The sequence below is a fragment of the Lynx canadensis genome, chromosome C1 (assembly GCF_007474595.2).
Source record: "Lynx canadensis isolate LIC74 chromosome C1, mLynCan4.pri.v2, whole genome shotgun sequence".
NCBI classification, from domain to species: domain Eukaryota; kingdom Metazoa; phylum Chordata; class Mammalia; order Carnivora; family Felidae; genus Lynx; species Lynx canadensis.
In genome coordinates, this window is record NC_044310.1 from 62,229,499 (window position 1) to 62,249,870 (window position 20,372).

The 20,372-nt window shown below is 35.0% G+C and overlaps 2 pseudogenes; both read left to right on the top strand.

Moving 5' to 3' along the window:
* Nucleotides 1-3,465: 3,465 nt before the first annotated feature.
* On the top strand, nt 3,466-3,945 carry LOC115522002 (annotated as a pseudogene).
* Nucleotides 3,946-19,196: 15,251 nt separating this feature from the next.
* LOC115519735 lies at nt 19,197-20,161 on the top strand (annotated as a pseudogene).
* Nucleotides 20,162-20,372: the final 211 nt, after the last annotated feature.

Sequence of the window (20,372 nt, forward strand, 5' to 3'; positions counted from 1 at the left end):
GGTGTATTATTTACATTAACCAAGATATGGAAGCAACCTAAGGGTCTATGATGTGACATATATTAATTAATTAAATATATATATAAATATATAATTATAATATATATAAATATATATTATAAAAAAGATGTATATATATGTATATATATATATATATATATATATATATATACACAATAGAACATTACTCAGTTGTGTAAGAATGAGATCTTGCCATTTATGATAACATGGCTGCACCAAGAGGGTATTATGCTAAGTGAAATAAGTCAGACAGAGAAAGCCAGATACCATATGATTTCAGTTATATGTGGAATCTAAGAAAACAAAACAAATGAACAACAAAACAAAAGCAGAAATAGATCCATAAATACAGAAAACAAACTGGTGGTTTCCAGAGAGGAGGGGCATAAGAGATGGAAAAAATGGGTGAAGGGGAATGGGAGGTACAGGCTTCCAGTTATGAAGTGAATGAATAAGTCACAGGGATGAAAGGCACAACATAGAGAATATAATCAATGGTATTGTAACCACGTTATACAGTGACAGACGGTAACTACAATTGTGGTGAACACAGTCCAACATAGGGAGCTGTTGAATCACTATGTTGTACACCTGAAACTAATGTAACATTGTGTGTCAACTATACATCAGTAAATAAATACAATAAACTAAGGAAATAACACAATTCAATTTTTTAAATGGGCAAAGATTTGAATAGACACTTTACCAAAGAAGATATCTGGATTGCAAAAATAAGACGTGAAAAAGTGCTCAGCACCATCAGTTATTATTATTAGCAGTTATTATTTGTTATTACAAGTTAAAACCAAATTGAGATGTCATTATACACCTGTTACAAAAGATCAAATAAAAAATTCAATCATACTAAGTGTTGGCAAGAATATGGAAACAACTGGAACTCTCATACACTGCTGATGGGAATGTAAAATGGTGGAATCACTTTGACAGTTTATCAGTCTTCTAAAGTTAAACACATCTACCATGTGATTCAGTCATTCCATTATTAAGTATCTGCCCAAGACTAACGAAAGCATATGTCCACAGAAAGACCTGTATTTGAATGTTAATAGCAGCTTTATTTGTAAGTGGTAAACTCTGGAAACAATACAAAAGCATAAATATGCAAATAAATACACAAACTGTTATACTGATGTAGAATACTATTCAGTAATAAAAAGAAAAGTTATCAATATGTACAATATGGATGAATCTCAAATAATTATGCTGAGTGAAAGAACCTCGAATTCCACCCCCTAAGGCAGAGTATGTACTTTTTATTCCATTTACATAAAATTCTACAAAATGCAAACTAATACATAACGCCAGAGAATAGATCTGTGTCTGCCTGGAAGTGGAAGGAGGTGCAGGAAAGGATAGGAGGGAGAATTGCAAAGTTATAGGAGGAAACATTTGGGGGTAATGAATTATCTTAGTTGTGGTAATTTTTCACAGGAATACATAAGTCAAATTGTATCAAATTGTATACTTTAAGTATGGATTATTTTCTTTATGTCAATTATACCTCCAAACAGGTTTTTTAAAGTTAAATTTTTCCAAAGAAATCAAATAAACTTGTTCACATGTTCCTTAGTAGTGATATCTAGTTCCCCCTCTGTCTGCAGAGCCACATGTGACCTTCCTGCTCCCTGGCACATGCTACTTCTGATTGCTCACCCCTTCTGGACACCATCCTCCTAATCAATTGCTACAGGCTATTTACTGATGGGGAGTCTCAATCCTTGAAGGAGTGAACAGTGAAGCCCAAGGTCCTCATCAGCACTCTCCCGGGTAACAGCCTCAAGAGGTAAACCTTCTCAGGTCAAACACACACTATGCAATAGTTAGCTCAGAGTAAGTCTGACTAGATGCTCCTGGAGATTTCAGGCTTCATGAGCAACTGAAATCAGAAGGTTCTGAAGATCTAAAATAGAATGCCATTGGTGGCATAGTATGAGGCACTCCTCTGAGGCACTCAGAGTTGGTAGAAGAGAAACACCTGTAAACCAAAAGAATGCATACATTTTGGTGTCCATATGATAAGGCAAAACTATGGACAAAGTGAAACAGATCATAAATCTCAAAAAGTTGTAAAATACTGGCCCCAGGTATTAAAGCCAATGTTGCTAAAGCCAAGACAAAGAAGTTTAGGTCAATCTTGAAAATAGTGGGTGACTCTTTGGTTCTGCCCTCAGGAGTAGTGGCCCCTACTTACACTGTTTCCTGTCCCTACCTCTACTATATGTTATTAACAGGCTTGAAAAGGATGTCAGAAGAAAGATCTGCTTGAGCTCTGTGGAAAATTTCATTTGGAGAGGAAAGGAAACAAAACTGACCTTCAAAATGATGGTGGGTGAAGGGGTAAAGTAACCTTTCTTTAAGAAAAAGTTGAGAATTAACTATAACACGTTAGGAAGTTGTTGTCATGCTATAACTGGTGAGGAAAATAAATTATCTAGTTCCATCGCTTCCACTTAAAAAATAAAGAAAAAAGTACAAGCAGCAATACGAGGGAGAAGATATACTTAACAGCTATGATCAGCAAAGGATTAAGGATTAGTATATATTTAAAATAGAATCTTTCAACAATAAAAGACACAAAACTCAACAGATAAATGGTCAAAATACATAAACATGCATCTCATAAGAGAGGAAACATAAATGGCAAATTAGTATGTGATAAAAAGTTTAATCACATTAGTAATCTTGGAAACCAAATTAAAACAACAATACAATGCCATTTTATACCTACTAGATTGGCAAAACAAAACAAAAGCAAAAACAAAAACAAACATATGAGAAGTCTGATAATAGCATATAGGCATAGATAGGAAACAACAGGAGCTTTTCCACATTACTAGCTATAGTGTATTGACTCAATCACTGTGAAAAATGATTTGGAATTTTCTCAAGTTCAACATGGGCAATTTCACTCCTAAATGCATACCCTGGAGAACCCCTTGCATTTATGTGCCAGAAAATTTGCATAAAAATATTCATAGCAGGATTGATTACAACAGGAAAAAAAAAAAGTCCACAAAACAACCCAGCAGGAGAATGGAATGATATATTCCTACAATGGAATAGTATATAACAGTGAAATAAATGAACTCTATCCTCAACAACATAGATTCACTTTAGAAATCTAATTTTAGATTTTAGGACTAGTGAGTCAAAGAAGACTTAGTATGACATCACCTTTATACCTGAAAAGTCATGCAAAACTAAAAAATAAGTAGGAAAGGGACAAGAGCAGGGAAGAACAAAGTTTGACTCTATAGCATGGTAGTGTTTGTGGTTCTTAAGCAGGTAGTGTATTTATGGATGCTCATTTTTAGCATTTTAGTACAAGTAAAATGCAAAAATTAGATAAGAGGAAATATCAAAAATAGCAATAGCTAAGAATTTTCCATAATATAAAACAAATTCTTCAGATTAAAAACTGCACTCTCCAGAGACAGGAATAGAAGGCCAGCAAGCTGGTCATAATGGCAGGTGAGGAAATTAACAAAGACTACTCAGTAGAAATTCAGGAGTATTTATCAGGAGTATTTATCAACAATTGAGAATTCCATTGGTGCTGTGGATGAGATGCTGAAGACCATAATGTCTGTTTCTAGAAATGAGTTGTTGCTAAAGTTGGACCCTCTTGAATAAGCAAAAGTGGATTTAGTTTCTGCTTACACATTAAATTCATTGTTTTGGGTTTATTTGGCAACTCAGCAAGTTAATCTTAAGGAATATCCAGTAAAGCAGGAATTGGAAAGAATCAGAGTACACATGAATAGAATTAAGGAAACAACACACAAGAAAAAGGCTGGCAAGCTGGGTAGAGGTGCAGCTTCAAGATTCGTGAAAAATATCCTTTGGGAACCAAAACCTAAAAATGCATCCAAAGTTGCCAATAAAGGAAAAAACAAAAACTAAAAAAAAATGCATTCCCCCAAAGTAATGCATTTATAAAAGTAAAAATAAGAAAGTAAATACACACATATTATGAAATTCGTGATTTCTTAGAAGATTCCAGACAGAAAAGACAAATTTTCTAAAAGACACCTCTTCAGGGGCACCTGGGTGGCTCAGTCAGTTAGGCATTGGACTCTTGATTTTGGCTCAGGTCATGATCTCACCATTGGTGAGATCAAGCCCCATGTCAGGCCTGTCCTTGGGAATCTGTCTCTCTTTCTCTGCCCCTCCCCTGCTTGCATACACATGCGCTCTCTCTCTCTCTAAAAAAAATAAATAACCTTAAAAAAAATCCTTGTGAAGGAGATGGTCATTTAAAAAGACACTCTTCAGACAGAGAACGAAAGATGTGGGGTGCCTGGCTGGCTTAATCAGTAGAGCATGAGACTCTTGATATCAGGGGTGTGAGTTCAAGCCCTGTGTTGGGCATGGGGACTACTTAAAAATAAAAAAGACAAAAGACAAAAGATCAGATATACAGATATACAGAAAATAATGAAAAATAAAGTAGTCAATATGAAGGTAAATAGAAGGTAATTTTGACTATATAAAACAATAACTACAATAGCATGTGGACATTTTTAAAACTGAAAATTCACAATGGTAATAAATTACAACAATAAATAATTTGAGAGTGAAATATTAAAGTTAAATGTTAAAAAACATTAAATGTTTTTTAATGTTTATTTATCTTTGTGAAAGCAGACAGAGTACAAGTGGGAGAGGGGCAGAGATAGAGGGAGACACAGAATTCCAAACAGGCTCCAGGCTCCGAGTTGTCTGCACAGACGCGGGGCTCGAGCTCATGAACTGTGAGATCATGACCTGAACCAAAGTCAGAGGCTCAACCAACTGAGCCACTCAGGCACCCTAAGACTGAGATATTAAAGTTTCCTAAGGTCCTTGAGCTCTCCAGGAGAATAATAAAAGTACTAACTTTAAACACTGATAAGTTAAGAATTCATGTAATAACTTCCATGGTAACCACTAAAAGACTAGAAATATTGTGTATAGCTTCTAAACTAGCCAAAGGAAACATGGATTGAATTTTTAAAAATTTAATCCAAAAGACAGCAAGAAATGAGAATAAAAGAAATGAGAGAGGCAAAGGTGTTTACAAAAGATCTCTCTAAAATATTGGAGGTACAGAAATATTAGCAGTAAAAGTGTGGCTCAAAGTATGCCATGGAGACATTCATGAATAGAAAGCTAGTAGAGCTGTATTGCTATCAGTTAAACAGGCTTTAAGTCAAAAACTTTCCCAAATTATACAGAAAGCTATGCAACAATTCTCACTTCTTATATACTAAATATAGCCTCAAAATAAATATGGGGAAAAAAGTAACAGGACAAAAGAAAGAACTTCACAATCATAGTGGGAGACAACAAAATGATTTTTTTCAATTATTGAAAGAATAAGCAGACAAAAAATTAGTAAAGATACAGACTTCAACGAAAATAGTAATTGACCTAAGGGGTGTACATTGGATACTGCACAAAAGAAGTGTAAAATATACATTCTTTTCAAACATTTGCAGAAATTATCTCAACTCATTTTAAAGGAATGAAACTACAGATTTTATTTATTTTTTTTAACGTTTATTTATTTTTGAGACAGAGAGAGACACAACATGAACGGGGGAGGGGCAGAGAGAGAGGGAGACACAGAATCGGAAGCAGGCTCCAGGCTCCGAGCCATCAGCCCAGAGCCCGACGCGGGGCTCGAACCCGCGGACCGCGAGATTGTGACCTGAGCTGAAGTCGGACGCTTAACCCACCAAGCCACCCAGGCGCCCCCAACTACAGACTTTTATTTGCAGCTAAGCTAAAAATAAAATTTTTAAGAAGCAGAAAAAACAACTAAGTTTGGAAATTAAGATACATCTAAATAATGTATTATTAAAAGAATTATAAACATAAGAAAATATTTCAAATTGAGCAGTAACAAAAGTATAGGAAGCCAAAATGTGTGAGATGTCGCTAATTACATATATTACATAAGAAGAGATATATATTACATACATTACATATATATGTAATACATACATATATATGTAATGCATGCATATATTATATATACACATATATATGTATATATATATACATAATATATATATACATAATATATATTACATATATTACATATATTACATAAGAAGAACTGAAAATTGATGAACAAAGTATGTATCCTAAGAAGTTTTAAAGGTTCATCTGTATTTTAGGGCCACTATAATTCATTTACTTTGCCATAAAATAACACACTGTTTGAATATACCAAAAATATGTTACCTACTCTCTTTTAGGAAACATTTGGGATTTTCCAAGCTTTTACTGTTCTAATGTAGCTACAGACTTTACTATAAACATCTCTACAGTGAAAGCTTGAGTTTCTTTTCGGTAAATATTTAAGAATAGAATTGTTGAAATGTTGGGTTTGTGAACAAATGAAGTTGTTATTCTGATTTATATTCCAGCAGTAAGTAAAAAAGATATTCCACATCCTCTCCAACATTTAGGTTACTGGACATTCAAGTGAATGTGAAATGTGATTGGGAAATGGCATCTCACTGTGGCTTTGAATTCCATTTTCCCTTCACAGCTGGGGTTTTAACATCTGTTTATCAGCCATGATAACATGATAAACATGTGTTTATCAGCCACAGTTTTTCCTGTCCATGGTTTTTGCTCATTTTTCTATTGAGTAGTTTCTTTCCTTATAGTTCTTTTATATTCTTTAAAAATATTTTTTAGTTTATTTATTTATTTTGACAGAGAGAGACAGAGAGAGAGAAGGGGGGGCAGAGGCGGGGTAAGAGGAGAGAATCCCAAGCAGTTTTCATGCTGTCAACACAGAGCCTGACTTGGGGCTTAATCTCATGAAACATGAGATCATGACCTGAGCTGAGATAATGACCCGAGCTAAGATCAAGAATGGAACACTTAACTGACTGAGCCATGCAGGCACCCTTAGTTCTTTTCTATTCTTGAGGTATAGTTGCTATAAATATTATCTCCTAGTTTGTAACGTGTTATTTTCTTTATTGTAATAAAATATACATAAAACCATTTTTTAAAAAAAAAGGTTTATGTATTTATTTTGAGAGAAACATAGAGACAGAGAGTGAGCGGTGGAAGGGCAGAGAAAGAAAGACAGAATCCCAAGCAGGTTCCATGCTGTCAGTGCAGAGCCAGACACAGGGCTCGAACTCACAAACTGTGAGATCATGACCTGACCCAAGATCAAGAGTCAGACATTTAACTGTCTGAGCCACCCAGGCACCCCCATTACAACCATTTTTAAGTGTGCAATTCAGTAGCATTCCACACATTCACTCTGTTGTGCCAGCATCACCACCAGTCATCTCCAGAACTTTTTCATTATCTCAGACTGAAATTCTGTACTCATTAAACAATAACTCCCCATTCCCTCCACCCCTCTGCCTCTCCTAACCACTATTCTCCTTTCTTTCATTATGAGTTTGTTTATAAGTTCACCTCATATGAGTGAATCATATAATATTTTTCCTTTTGTATTTGGCTTATGTCACTTACCATGTTTTCAAGACTCATCCATATTGTACAGTAATATTCTATCATATGTATAGACCACATTTTATTTATCCATTCACCCATTGATAGCTATTTGGGTTTTTTTCCACATTCTAGCTATTTTGAATAATGCTGCCATGAACATTGGCATACAAATATCTGTTCAGGTCCTTGCTTTCTGTAATATGTTATTTTTACTATATTAAAAGTTTCTTTGATGAAAAAAGATACTAATTTTATATAGTCTTGCTAAAAATCATTGCCTACACCAAGATCAAGAAGGTATTCTATGTTTTCTTTATGCAGCAATAAGAATGAAATAATGTAATATGGTCATAAATTCCAGAATATTATATACAATATAATATCTCTTACAAAGTTAAAAGAAATTAAAATTATACTATTCTTTTAAAGGAATACATATATATGATAATATTTTATATTTTAAAACATTAAATAAATTATTAAAAACAAGACTCAGGAGAGTGGTAGCCTGGGGAAGGGGTGGAGGCAGGGGGAGGGATTAGACTAGAAGGACAAAGAAAAGTCTACGTTAAAGGGATTGGCATGGGGGCGCCTGGGTGGCGCAGTTGGTTAAGCGCCCAACTTCAGCCAGGTCACGATCTCACCGTCCGTGAGTTCGAGCCCCACGTCGGGCTCTGGGCTGATGGCTCAGAGCCTGGAGCCTGTTTCCGATTCTGTGTCTCCCTCTCTCTCTCTGCCCCTCCCCCATTCATGCTCTGTCTCTCTCTGTCCCAAAAATAAATAAACGTTGAAAAAAAAAAATTAAAAAAAAAAAAAGAGGGATTGGCATGATGTTGTAAGATAATTTTTAAAAACCTAAAAAATTGTTGGAATTATCATTTATAAGATTAGTAGATTAAAAAATCTATAAACAGAAATCAGTTAGGTTTTATACTGGCAACAAAGAAAATGGTATTTATTAAAAAAGCAGTGCAGTACAAAAATATGATGTACATAGGAAGATGTGCAAGATCTTTATAGAAAAATTATAAAATTTACTGAAAGACAATAAAAAGACTCTAAATAAATGGAAAGACATACTGTGGTCATGGACTAGAAAAATCATTATTTTAAAGGTGTCAGTTCTCTCCCAAACGATCTATAGACTTGAAGCAATTCTAGTCAAAACCTAAACAGACTGTCGGTGTCTATACAAATGCAGGACTAGAATAGCATATTCAATAGTGTATGGAAATTTATAGGGCCAATCATAGCCAAGATCTACCAAATATGAAAATGTATTATAAAGCTGTAAGTAAGACTGTATAGGATTACTGCTTAAGGACTTAGCTATATGTTAGGAGTTGATGCAAAATATACAAACTATTCAACCTCTATCTTATTTATATACGTTCCTTAATATTTCTTGATTTTTAATATGGCATTTGGCTATTTTCCTATTTAATAATGATTAAATAAGTAAGACGAAAAGTTTTGATGGATATTAACTCAAAAGGAAGTTATGCTACAGGACTCTGTCCCTGTGTTTTTTATATTTAAGATTCTTAAACAACACAGAATAATGAAAGTCTTAGGTTTCAAAATCATCTCAATATTTTTTTAAATTTGCATATACTATGCATTTTATAAAAATATTTTATAGGCATTATCATATTTAATCTTTATAGTAAACCTCTGAAATAGAGAATGTAATTTTGGGTGGAACAAGTTGGAACTCATTATTGCCTAAAGCCAGCAGAATTTAATGGACTGAATTAGTTTTAAAAGATGACTTATGCAAATACGGATGGACGGGATCTAGTTCAATGGCAATTTTTATGGAGTTGAAAAAGAGTCTTAATATGAGAAAAGATAATACTAAACAGAAATACAAATGTTTTAGTCTGTTTAATAGTAGCAAAATATACATTTCAAGGGAAGTGATGGCAAATTGTACTCTGCATTGGTCAGATAATACTAGGAATGCTGTGTTCAGTTCCAGGTACCATATTTTGAAAGACATGAATAAACTAGAGAACGTCTTGGGGTGCCTGGGCAGCTCAGTCGGTTGAGCGTCCGACTTCAGCTCAGGTCATGATCTCACAGCTCGCGAGTTCGAGCCCCACATTGGGCTCTGTGCTGACAGCTCGGAGCCTGGAGCCTGCTTCGGATTCTGTGTCTCCCTCTCTCCCTCTCTGCCCCTAACCCACTCGCATTCTTGTCTCTGTCTCTCTCAAAAATAAATATACATTAAAAAAATTAAAAAAAAAAAACAACTAGAGAACATCTGCTGGGGAAAGACCGAGATGATTAAAAAATTAAAACTGTCATGAGAGGAATGGTTGAGATTATCCTGGAACATGTAAGCTTTCATCAAATATTTTAAAAAGCATCCTGTAAAAAGAGAAATAGAATTATTTAAAGTTGGCTCAGAGAATAGATATATGGCCAACAGATGAAAATTATAGGAATACATGTTTAAATTAAGTGAAGAACTTTTCTAATAATTCAAAATGTTCAACTTATCCTCAAGGTTTGGTATTGTGCGATTAAATTCCAGATAAGTGGCTAATTTTTTTGTTCTCATTTATTGAGGCATAATCTGCACAGAATAAAGTGCACTAATCTTAGGGTTTTGTGTGTTTTTTTTTTTTTATTTTTATGTAGGTAAACCACCATCCAAATCAAGATACAATACATTTTCCAGAACCCAGAGATAAGAGCTGTGCTGTCATGGAACTTACAATCTAGTGAAGACAAACATTAGAGAAGTACAATAAAATTTGACAATGTGGAAGCTCTAAAGGTGCTCTGAGAGCATCTAGTGGAGCCTGACTGATCCAGGGGTAAGGTAAAGTATCTCAAGGATATGACATTTAAACAGAGACTTTGGAGAAGAGGAGAAGTTAACCTAACAGAGGATGAGTTTGTTGGGGAGATTTTTGTAAGATGGGTACAGTATATGCAAAGTTCCACCCTTCAAAAAGCAAAAGAGAGCATAAAGTATTCAAGAAACAGAGTCAACTCTGAAGGGAAACAGAATAAAAATTCAGATAAGCAAGCACCAAGCAACTGCATTATTTTCCTTTAGCTGATCCTAAAAAGCTTCTATCATCTTCATATAATATTGATGAGAAAGAAACCAATTGACTTGAACAAATAAAAGAATATGGTAGCTTTTCTTCTCTGAATTTCCAGAACCTTCTGTTTAGGCCAAATTCCCCTTTCCTAACTCTGTCCTCTCAATTTCACCCCAGGCTTCCCATGCTTTATTTCTTACATGTCGTAGTACCTGATTTTTCCAGCTGCTTATTACATAAATATTTCTCTTGGGCTACTGTATGTTTTAGGTGAAAGACTTGATTCTTATGTCCTCAAGGATGAGAAAGAAGATGAAAGAAGCAACTGACACTTTGTTAGGAAACATCTTTATGGAACAAAAATTACTGAACTATATCATGTGTCCCAGTCCAGAAAAAAAAAGTCTCATCAAAGTGCTATTAACTATAAAATAAAAAATGTCCTTATTAAGAAAAATACTGGGGCGCCTGGGTGGCGCAGTCGGTTAAGCGTCCGACTTCAGCCAGGTCACGATCTCGCGGTCCGTGAGTTCGAGCCCCGCATCAGGCTCTGGGCTGATGGCTCAGAGCCTGGAGCCTGTTTCCGATTCTGTGTCTCCCTCTCTCTCTGCCCCTCCCCCATTCATGCTCTGTCTCTCTCTGTCCCAAAAATAAATAAACGTTGAAAAAAGAAAGAAAAGAAAAATACTAACAATTACTATAAATTAAAATTTCAAAATTTGGGGGTACTCATTTCAATTATATCCATACTTTTTGTGGCATGCCTTGATTATAATTTTCTATGAATTTTAATAACAGCTAAATTCATTGAAAGCTTATTCTGTTCTAAGATCTTTATATGTATTTATTTATGTAATTCTTAACAACAACATATGAGGTAGCTACTATTATTATGACTATTTAACAGATGAGGAAATTGCCCACAGGCACATAGCTGGTAAGAAACAGAGTCTAACACAGGGAATCTGATTTCCGGATCTTCCAGCCCTAAAAGAGTGCTTGTTAATGATGATGATGAAAATATTGTAACTGTAGGAAACACCTGATTGGTAGAGAAGCTCAGTGTGCTTCACTGCCTCCCTCTTCACTTGGATCTAAAGCATCTTTCCAGCCCTCTCCCAACGCTGACCCACAAACCTGCTAAACTATCCTATGTACTAATTAGTGAGCCAGTAGTCTTTTCTATTCTTGTTGTAATGTAATGATAAAAGGATTAGGTTTGGAATCAGAGGCTTCCATATACCATTAGTTATATGACCCTGAGCAGGTTACGTAATTTCTCTGAGCCTCACTTCCTCATTGCTAATAGGAAAATGAAGAGCTTTGTAAATTATAAAGTACTGGGGGGGAATACTAAATTATTGACATGTGTATCAAAAACTCTTTAAGGGAGTTTTATTCCTGGATGTAATGTCTTAACTCATAGGTGAATTTTTATAATAATATCAGGTGATACAGGTAACTGATACAAGAGTTAATTTGGGAACTGAGAGGATCTTTCTGCATCCTTTGAACAAACATCAAAAACAGGTGTCTAGTGTTCCCACTTAACTTCCATATAGTCATATACTTCCATATAATACTCAGGTTCACAAGTTAAAATATATGTATCTGCCATAATGAACATTTACCCTCCAATCTATTAGCAATCTACTAGCAGAATATTGGGAGATGCAAAGGACTAGGCTACTTGTGACTGCTTTGGTTTTGTACTGTCCTAACCAGACCTCTGAACAGTAAATTGTTCTGCATGAACATCCTAACGAGCACCAAGCTTCAAAGAGGTCCCACAGACATTTCAGCAAGAGGCTTTCATTTGGTACAAACCCCAGATTACTGCTGGAAGGCTGTTTTGTATTTTTGAATGGCTGGAAAATATACTACCTTTTAAAACTGTAATTAACTATTGTTTTCTTAAGCATAAGTCATTGAATTTGGTCATATGCCACCTCTGGATTTGTTGATATAAATTTGTATTTGGGAATATTAATAGCAAAATATAATATACAATCCTTGTCCACACAAATTACAGTAAATTACAGTTCGCCAAATTGCCGTACAAAGAGGAAAATAGAAATGGTTGTGGATTTCATAAAGCAAACATAGTATTCCAAAAATAATTACAGAGTTGTCACCTTAAAATATACAATTGTTTCTCAAAAGTGATCAGTATTAAGTAAAGACACTTTTATCCACATTAGATATCATTGACTTCATAGTTACAATCTCTCCCCCCATCTACTTTTTTGGTATTTATTTTAGAAAAGTTGGTTCTTTTTCTTTATTTTTCTGAGAAAAAAGGTAATGTATAAAAACATTTATATGTGTACACATTTTATTTGGAAAAAAATTATATGCCACTGATATTATATGATTCATTAACTAACAATATAATCCATTAAGTATGGAGAATTTGTTATATTTTAAGACACTATGAAACAAAGTCAGTTGTTTACTGGTTTTGTTTTGCTTTTGAAGCAATGCTCTCTTGAGCAAACTGAAGTTATTAGAAAACAGGCCTTTTCAGCTTCCACTGTCCTATGCAAACTTTAGTTTTAAATAAATAAACTATTCTATATATATACAAAGCATATGTAAATGTTCACATAGTACACAAGTTTCTTATATATTAAGTTTATATTGAAAAAACAGAAACATCCATTTCTCAACATACAACTAAAAAACAAAACAAAACAAAAAACAACTTTAAAATCTATGTTCACTCCTGAATAACTGAATAAAAGATGGCTGAGAAATCTTGGAAGCCAACAAGTACACAAACATGGAAATTAAGAATTGTCCTCTAAAATAAAGTTGTAATCAAAATGTTTATCAATAAAAGTCTATGGGTCTCTATGTTTTAATGACTTTCAGAGCTAAGTAGAAGTGATTCAAGCTTGATTCCAAATCTATTATAACCATTTTATAGCATTATACAACCAAATTAAAAGTTCACCAAAAGCTGATGAATCCTATAGTATATTCGGTTGTTTTATGTAAGCTCAACTCAGAGGGGGAAAGTCACAAGGGGTTGATTTTTAATGCTAATTTTGATTTCTAATGCTTACAATAAATTAAGTCAACCACGTTCTAAGTTCCGGACTGCCACACATGATCTAAAATGCTCTGTGGGGATAAAACACTTTAGAAGCTTATAATTCCTACAGAGTGTTTTGATTATTTTATACAAACTAAACTCAAACAGCAAAAAATTTCACAAGGGAAATTGTTGTGTGGTTTAAAGCCATATAATCTGTTTTCAACCCTTGTCTTTGCCTTCAGTTAAAGGCATACTCATTAACTTGAAACAATAAACTGAAACCTTAACATTTCTGGAAAGAATTCAATTCAGAACTTTGGCAGTATCGATGGTAAATATTACACACATGCCTAATGTGATCTTATACAGATACACAGGACATGTAGGTAACGTAGGCAATGCCAAAGTTTTAAATGAGCAACAGATATACTGTATATCATTGCCTTGTATATGGGTATTATCTCCTCACACACATATGCAAAACTCTGGCTTTCTCAGTACTGAATTGGAAGCTGTGGTTATAATTTAAACATTTATTTAGAGAATAAATGTAGAATAGAATTGAAGTGGTATTAATTATATATCACATAAAGAAATGCTGATCAATAACAAATTAAAAAAAGAAAAAAAAGGTTGGGCCATTCATAGACTAAATAGACTAAAAAATAACTACCCACTTGAGGTTTATAGTTAAAAAGGAATGACACAGGCTAAGTAAACAACCTCCTAACACCTTAGCTAAATGTGATGGAAATGGATTAGGCATTAACACAGGGAAAAGAGAAAAAAATGGATTTTTTAAATGAGTAATCATTTTATTTCTTTGTATAAAACTAACCTGAGTTAAATTTAGGTGGAAGAGATAGTAGGATGCAGCATTTTATAAAGAGAAGGAAATATTGTTGGAACAAGTAGAGAAAAAAAGAAAAGACCTAGAAGGCAGAGAGATTCAGGAAGGAAGAAATTATGTTCACAAGTCAGAACAGTCCACAGCTTGGCACATATTTCACTCATGAGTGTCTAAAACATAATCAGATAGTTTAACTCACTCAAACATAAAATAAGACCATGAACAGGCAAGAGAAAAACAGAATGTGGTGGTTCTAAACAATTTTTCAAAGTTACAACTCTCCCGCACTAGCTATACATTTGTCTTTGTAATAGCAAGGCTGGAAATCACTAATCCATACAGAACTAGGCATTGTATATCTTTTGAAAAATTGTCACATATTCACTCTTTGTTTTAAAAGAGCGAACATAACAAACTACTTCCATAATGAAGTAAAACGATGACAAAGAAAGTTCCATTTAATTACAAATAGGTTTGCCCAAGAGAAGCCATGACTCTATCTCCTCAAATTTAGGGACTATTTTCAAAATTTTACTAGAGTGTAAACAAAATATCTACTGCTGCCTCCATCCCACCATTCTAGCCCCAACCCTAAACACTATGGATTTTGAGAATATTAGCAGAGTAACCTCTAGCTCTATCTATGTTGTTCAAACCTGATATACCTTATATAAATATGTGCCATAAGTTGTAGTATCTATTCAAAGTCTTCCACCTGCTACTTCTATGCTATATTTTCATTTACTGACTCATTTAGTTGAAGGGGATTTACTGAGTTCCAGACACTGGCACTGTAAATAAGACATTCATGAATCCCAGCCTTGAGGAGTCAAGAGCCTAGTAGTGTATTTTGATAAGTTTCAATATAATATGGTAAATGCAAGGATATGGGAAATACAGATTATTATAGGAGCACTTAAGAGAAATACCCAATTGTTGTGGTATAAGATGGAGAGTCAAGATAGGCTTCTTGAAGGCTGAGATCTAGAGGTGCAGCTCCATCTAAGTAGGAGACAAGTGAAAATTAATTTCTAACTTATTTCCTATACCCTTGTAAAATCTTATCAGTTACTAAAGGACTTCATATATTCCTTTTGCTTAAGTCTTTTCATGGCACATCCTGGTTTAAACCCTTGCTATTCTGGTCATTATCTCAATGTTTATCCATCTAAAGAAGTTTACCATTGTCCCTTGCATTTTTTTAAAATTAATATCTAACATTTATCAAATGCTTACTGAAGGCTGGGTATTAATTCTATGTGTTTTACCCATTTTATCTCAATAATCCTCTTGACAACTTTATGAGACAGGTATATTACTATGTTCATTTCACAAATGAGGAGTCTGAGGCTTAGAGTGTTTCAATAATTTACTCATGGTCAGCTAGCTGGTAAATTGTACAGCCAAGACTTGTATCAGGTCTCATTTGAATCTTCAGCCTGCATTCTTGGCCACTATCATCTACTGCCTTCTTCCCTTTTGCTACTCCAAAGCCCAAGTTAACCCCATCTCCACCATGTATCCTCTTTCTGCAGAAGCTGAAGTGGAATACTTCCAGGCACAGGAAGAAAACAACACTTTTCAACTAAAACAATGTGAAAAAGCCCTATGATGCCATTACCCCAATACCCAAATCAGAAAAAAAAAATATTATAAGAAAATTAAAACTACAGACTAATATCTCCCATGCAGAAAGATGCAAAATCCTCTAATAATGTATAAAAAGAATTATTGTACCATGACCAAGTGGGAGTTATTCCAGGCAGGTAAGGTTGGTTCAGCATTCAAAAATTCATGTAATCCATTACCTTAACAGGCTAAAGAAAAAAAAAATCACATGCTCATATCTCACATGCCTGTAGATGCAAAAAAAAAAAAAAAAAAAGGATTTAATAAAATCCCATTCAAACTAGGAATAGAGGGAACTTCCTCAACTTGATAAATAAAATCTACAACAAACAAACAAAATAAAATAAAATAAAAAATCCTGCTTCTAACATCATGCGTAATAGTGAAAAATTAGAAGCTTTCCCACTAAGACCAAGAACAAGGCAAGGATGTCCCCTCTCACCACTGCTTTTTAACAGTACTAGAAATACTGGAAGTCCAAACTAATGTAATGAGAGAAGGAAAGGGGGAAAAAAAGGTATACAGATTAAGAAGAAAGAAATAAAACTGTGTTTGTTCACAGATGACATGGAAAATCCCAAAGAATCAACAAAAAACCTCCCGGAACTAATAAGTGATTATAACAAGGTGGCAAGATACAGAGTTAACATACCAAAATCATTCACTCTCCTATATCTGAGCAATGAGCAACTGGAATTTAAAATTAAAAACACAATACCATTAGCAGTCCCCAAAATGAAATACTTAGGTATAAATCTAACAAAATGCATTCAAGATATATATAAGGAAGACTACAAAGCTGTGATGAAAGAAATCAAAGAACTAAAATTTGGATAGATATTCCATATTCATGGATAGGAAGACTCAATATTGTCACAATGTGAATTCCTTCTAACTCGATAGATTAAATGCAATTCCAATAAAAATCCCAGCAAATTATTTTATGGATATCTGATTTATGACACCAAATAACCAACATAATATTGAAGGAGAAAAACAAAGTCAGAGGACTGACACTGTCATATTTCAAAACTTACTCAAAGCTATAGTAATCAGCACAGTATGATAATGATGAAACATAGACAAACCAGTGGGACAGAATAGAGAGCTAAGAAATAGACCATCACAAATACTGTCAACTGATCTTTGACAAAGGACCTAAGGCAACAAAATGCAGCAAAAACTGTCTTTTTATTTTTATTTTTAATTTTTTTAATGTTTATTTATTTTTGAGAGAGACACACAGTGTGAGTGGAGGGGCAGAGAGAGAAGGAGACACAGAATCGAAAGCAGGCCCCAGGCTCTGAGCTGTCAGCACAGAGCCCAATGTGGGGCTTGAACCCACAAACCATGAGATCATGACCTGAGCTGAAGTTGGACACTCAACCGACTGAGCCACTGAAGCACCCCAAAACTGCCTTTTAACAAATGGTGCTGAACCACTGGACAACCGCATGCAAAAAAATGAACTTAGACACAGACTTTACACCTGTCACAAAAATTAACTAAAAATGGAAGATAGATCTACATGCAAAATGCAAAAATATAAAACTCCTAGAAGATAATATAGAAGAAAATCTAGATGACCTTGGGTGTGCTGATGACTTTTTAGATACAGCCCCAAAGGCAGGGAGAGAAATAATTAATCAGCTAGACTTCATTAAAATTAAAAACTTCTCTATGAGAGACACTGTTAGGAACATGAAAAGACAAACCATAATATGGGAAAAAACACTTGTAAATGATATGTCTGATAATTAACTGATATGAAAATATACAAAAAACTTAAAACTCAACAATAAGAAAAGAAAAACTATTCTAAAATGGGCCAAAGAGCTTAACAGAACCCATACCAAAGAACAAAAATAGATACCAAATAAGCATATGAAAAGATACTCTGGTCGCCTTGGTGGCTCAGTTGGCCAACTTGGCTTAGATTATGATCTCATGGTTTGTGGGTTCAAGCCCTGCATCAGGCTCCATGCTGACAGCACAGAGCCTGCTTGGAATTCTCTCTCCCTCTCTCTCTGCCCCTCCCCAGCTCATTCTCTCTCTGTCTCAAAATAAATAAATAAACTTTAAAAAAGATACGCCACATCATGCATCATCGAGGCAATGAGGTACCACTACACACCTATTAAAATGGCCAAAATCCCAAACACTGACAACACCAAATGCTGGTGAGGATGTGGAGCAACAGGAATTTGCATTCATTGCTGGTAGGAATGCAAAATGGAACAGCCACTTTGCAAGACAGCTTGGTAGTTTCTTACAAAATTAAATATGCTCTCTTACCATACATCCCAGCAATGTGCTTCTTGGTATTTACCCAAATAGGTTGAAAACTTATATACACACAAAAGCCTGCATACAGCTATTTATAGAAGTTTTATTCGTAATTGTCAAAATTTGAAAGTAACCAAAATGGCCTTCAGTAGGTGAATGGATAAATGAACTGGCATATCCATACAATGGAATATTATTCAACACTAGAAAGAAATGAGCTATTAAGCCATGAAAAGGCATGGAAGAATCTTAAATGTATACTACTAAGTGCATAAAGCCATTCTGATACATACTGTATGATTCCAATTATATGATATCCTAGAAAAGGCAAAAATATGGAGACTCCAAGATCAGTGTTTGCCAAAGGATGAGGGGCAGAGGGTATAATAGGCAGAGCACAGGGGATTTTTAGGACAGTGAAACAGTTCTGAAATATACTACAGTGGTGGATACATGTCATTGTACATTTGTTAAAACCTGAAAATGTACAACTCAAGACTGAGCTCTAGTGAGAACTATGGACTTTGGGTGACAATGATGTGTCCATGTAGATTCACCAGTTATAGCAAACACACCACTCTGGTGTGGTACATTGAGTGTTGGGGAAGCTGTGAATGTGTGGGGATGGGAGCACATGAAAACTTTGTACGTTCTGCTTAATTTTGCAGTGAACCTAAAACTGCTCTAAAAAATAAAATCTATTTTTTTTAAAGATAAACTCCTGAGAGCCTCAGCCTTACTTACAGTACTGCCCAGAGAGCGCTGAGCCCTCATCCATCCACTGCCACCCACTCTGAACACAAAACATGTGGTCATGGATAAAAATGAGCTGGGGCAGGGGACCAAACTGACCAAGCAAGCTAAACAATATGATTACATGACAGCCTTCATGAGATCTGTAACTGAGCAAGGAGCTGAATTATCCATTGAGGAGAGGAGTCTGATCTCAGTTGCTTATAAAAATGTTGCAGGAGCCCATAGGTCTTCACAGAGGATCGTCTCAAGTATCGAGCAAAAGACGTAAAATGCTGAGAAACAACAACAGATGGATGGAGAATACAGAGAGAAAACGGAGACCCAGCTAAGAGATATCTGCAATGATCTACTGTCTCTTTTGGAAAAATGTTTGATCCCCAGTGCTTCACAAGTAGAAAGCAAAGACTTCTATTTGAAAATGAAAGGAGGGGCGCCTGGTGGCTCAGTCAATTAAGTGTCCGTCAGACTTCAGCTCAGGTCATGATTTCATGGTTCCTGGGTTCGAGCCCTGCATCGGGCTCTGTGCTGATAGCTCAGAACCTGGAGCCTGCTTCAGATTCTATGTCTCCCTCTCTCTGCCCCTCCCCTGCTCATGCTCTTTCAAAAATAAATAAACATTAATTTTTTTTTTTTTTTAATGGAAGGAGACTCCTAGCATTACTTGCCTGGGGTTGCTGCTGGTGATAGAAAGGGATTGTGGATCAGTCACAACAAGCATACCAAGAAGCTTTTGAAATCAGCAAAAAGGAAATGCAACCAGAGCATCCTATCAGATTGGGTCAGGCCCTTAACTTCTCTGTCTTCTATTTGGAGATTCTGAACTCCCCAGAGAAATCCTGCTCTCTTGTAAATACAGCTTTTGATTAAGCCATTGCTGAACTTGATACATTAAGTGACGAGTCATAAAAAGATGGAAAGCTAATAATGTAATTACTGAGAGACAACTTGACATTGTGGACATCAGATACCCAAGGAGATGAAGCTGAAGCAGGAGGAGGAAGGGAAACTCAACCAGCTTTCTGACTTTTGCCTGCCTCATTCTAAAATTTACACAGTGGACCATTTGTCACCCATGCTGTCCCACAAATAATTTTTTGTTTACAATTTATGACAGGTTTATGTTACTTCTTTTTAAGTTTCCATTTTTCTCATGTGGTTTTTATGTTTACCATCAGGGGAGTAGAACCAGTTAACATTTAGGGAGTTATCTGTTTTCATCTTGAGTTGGCAAATA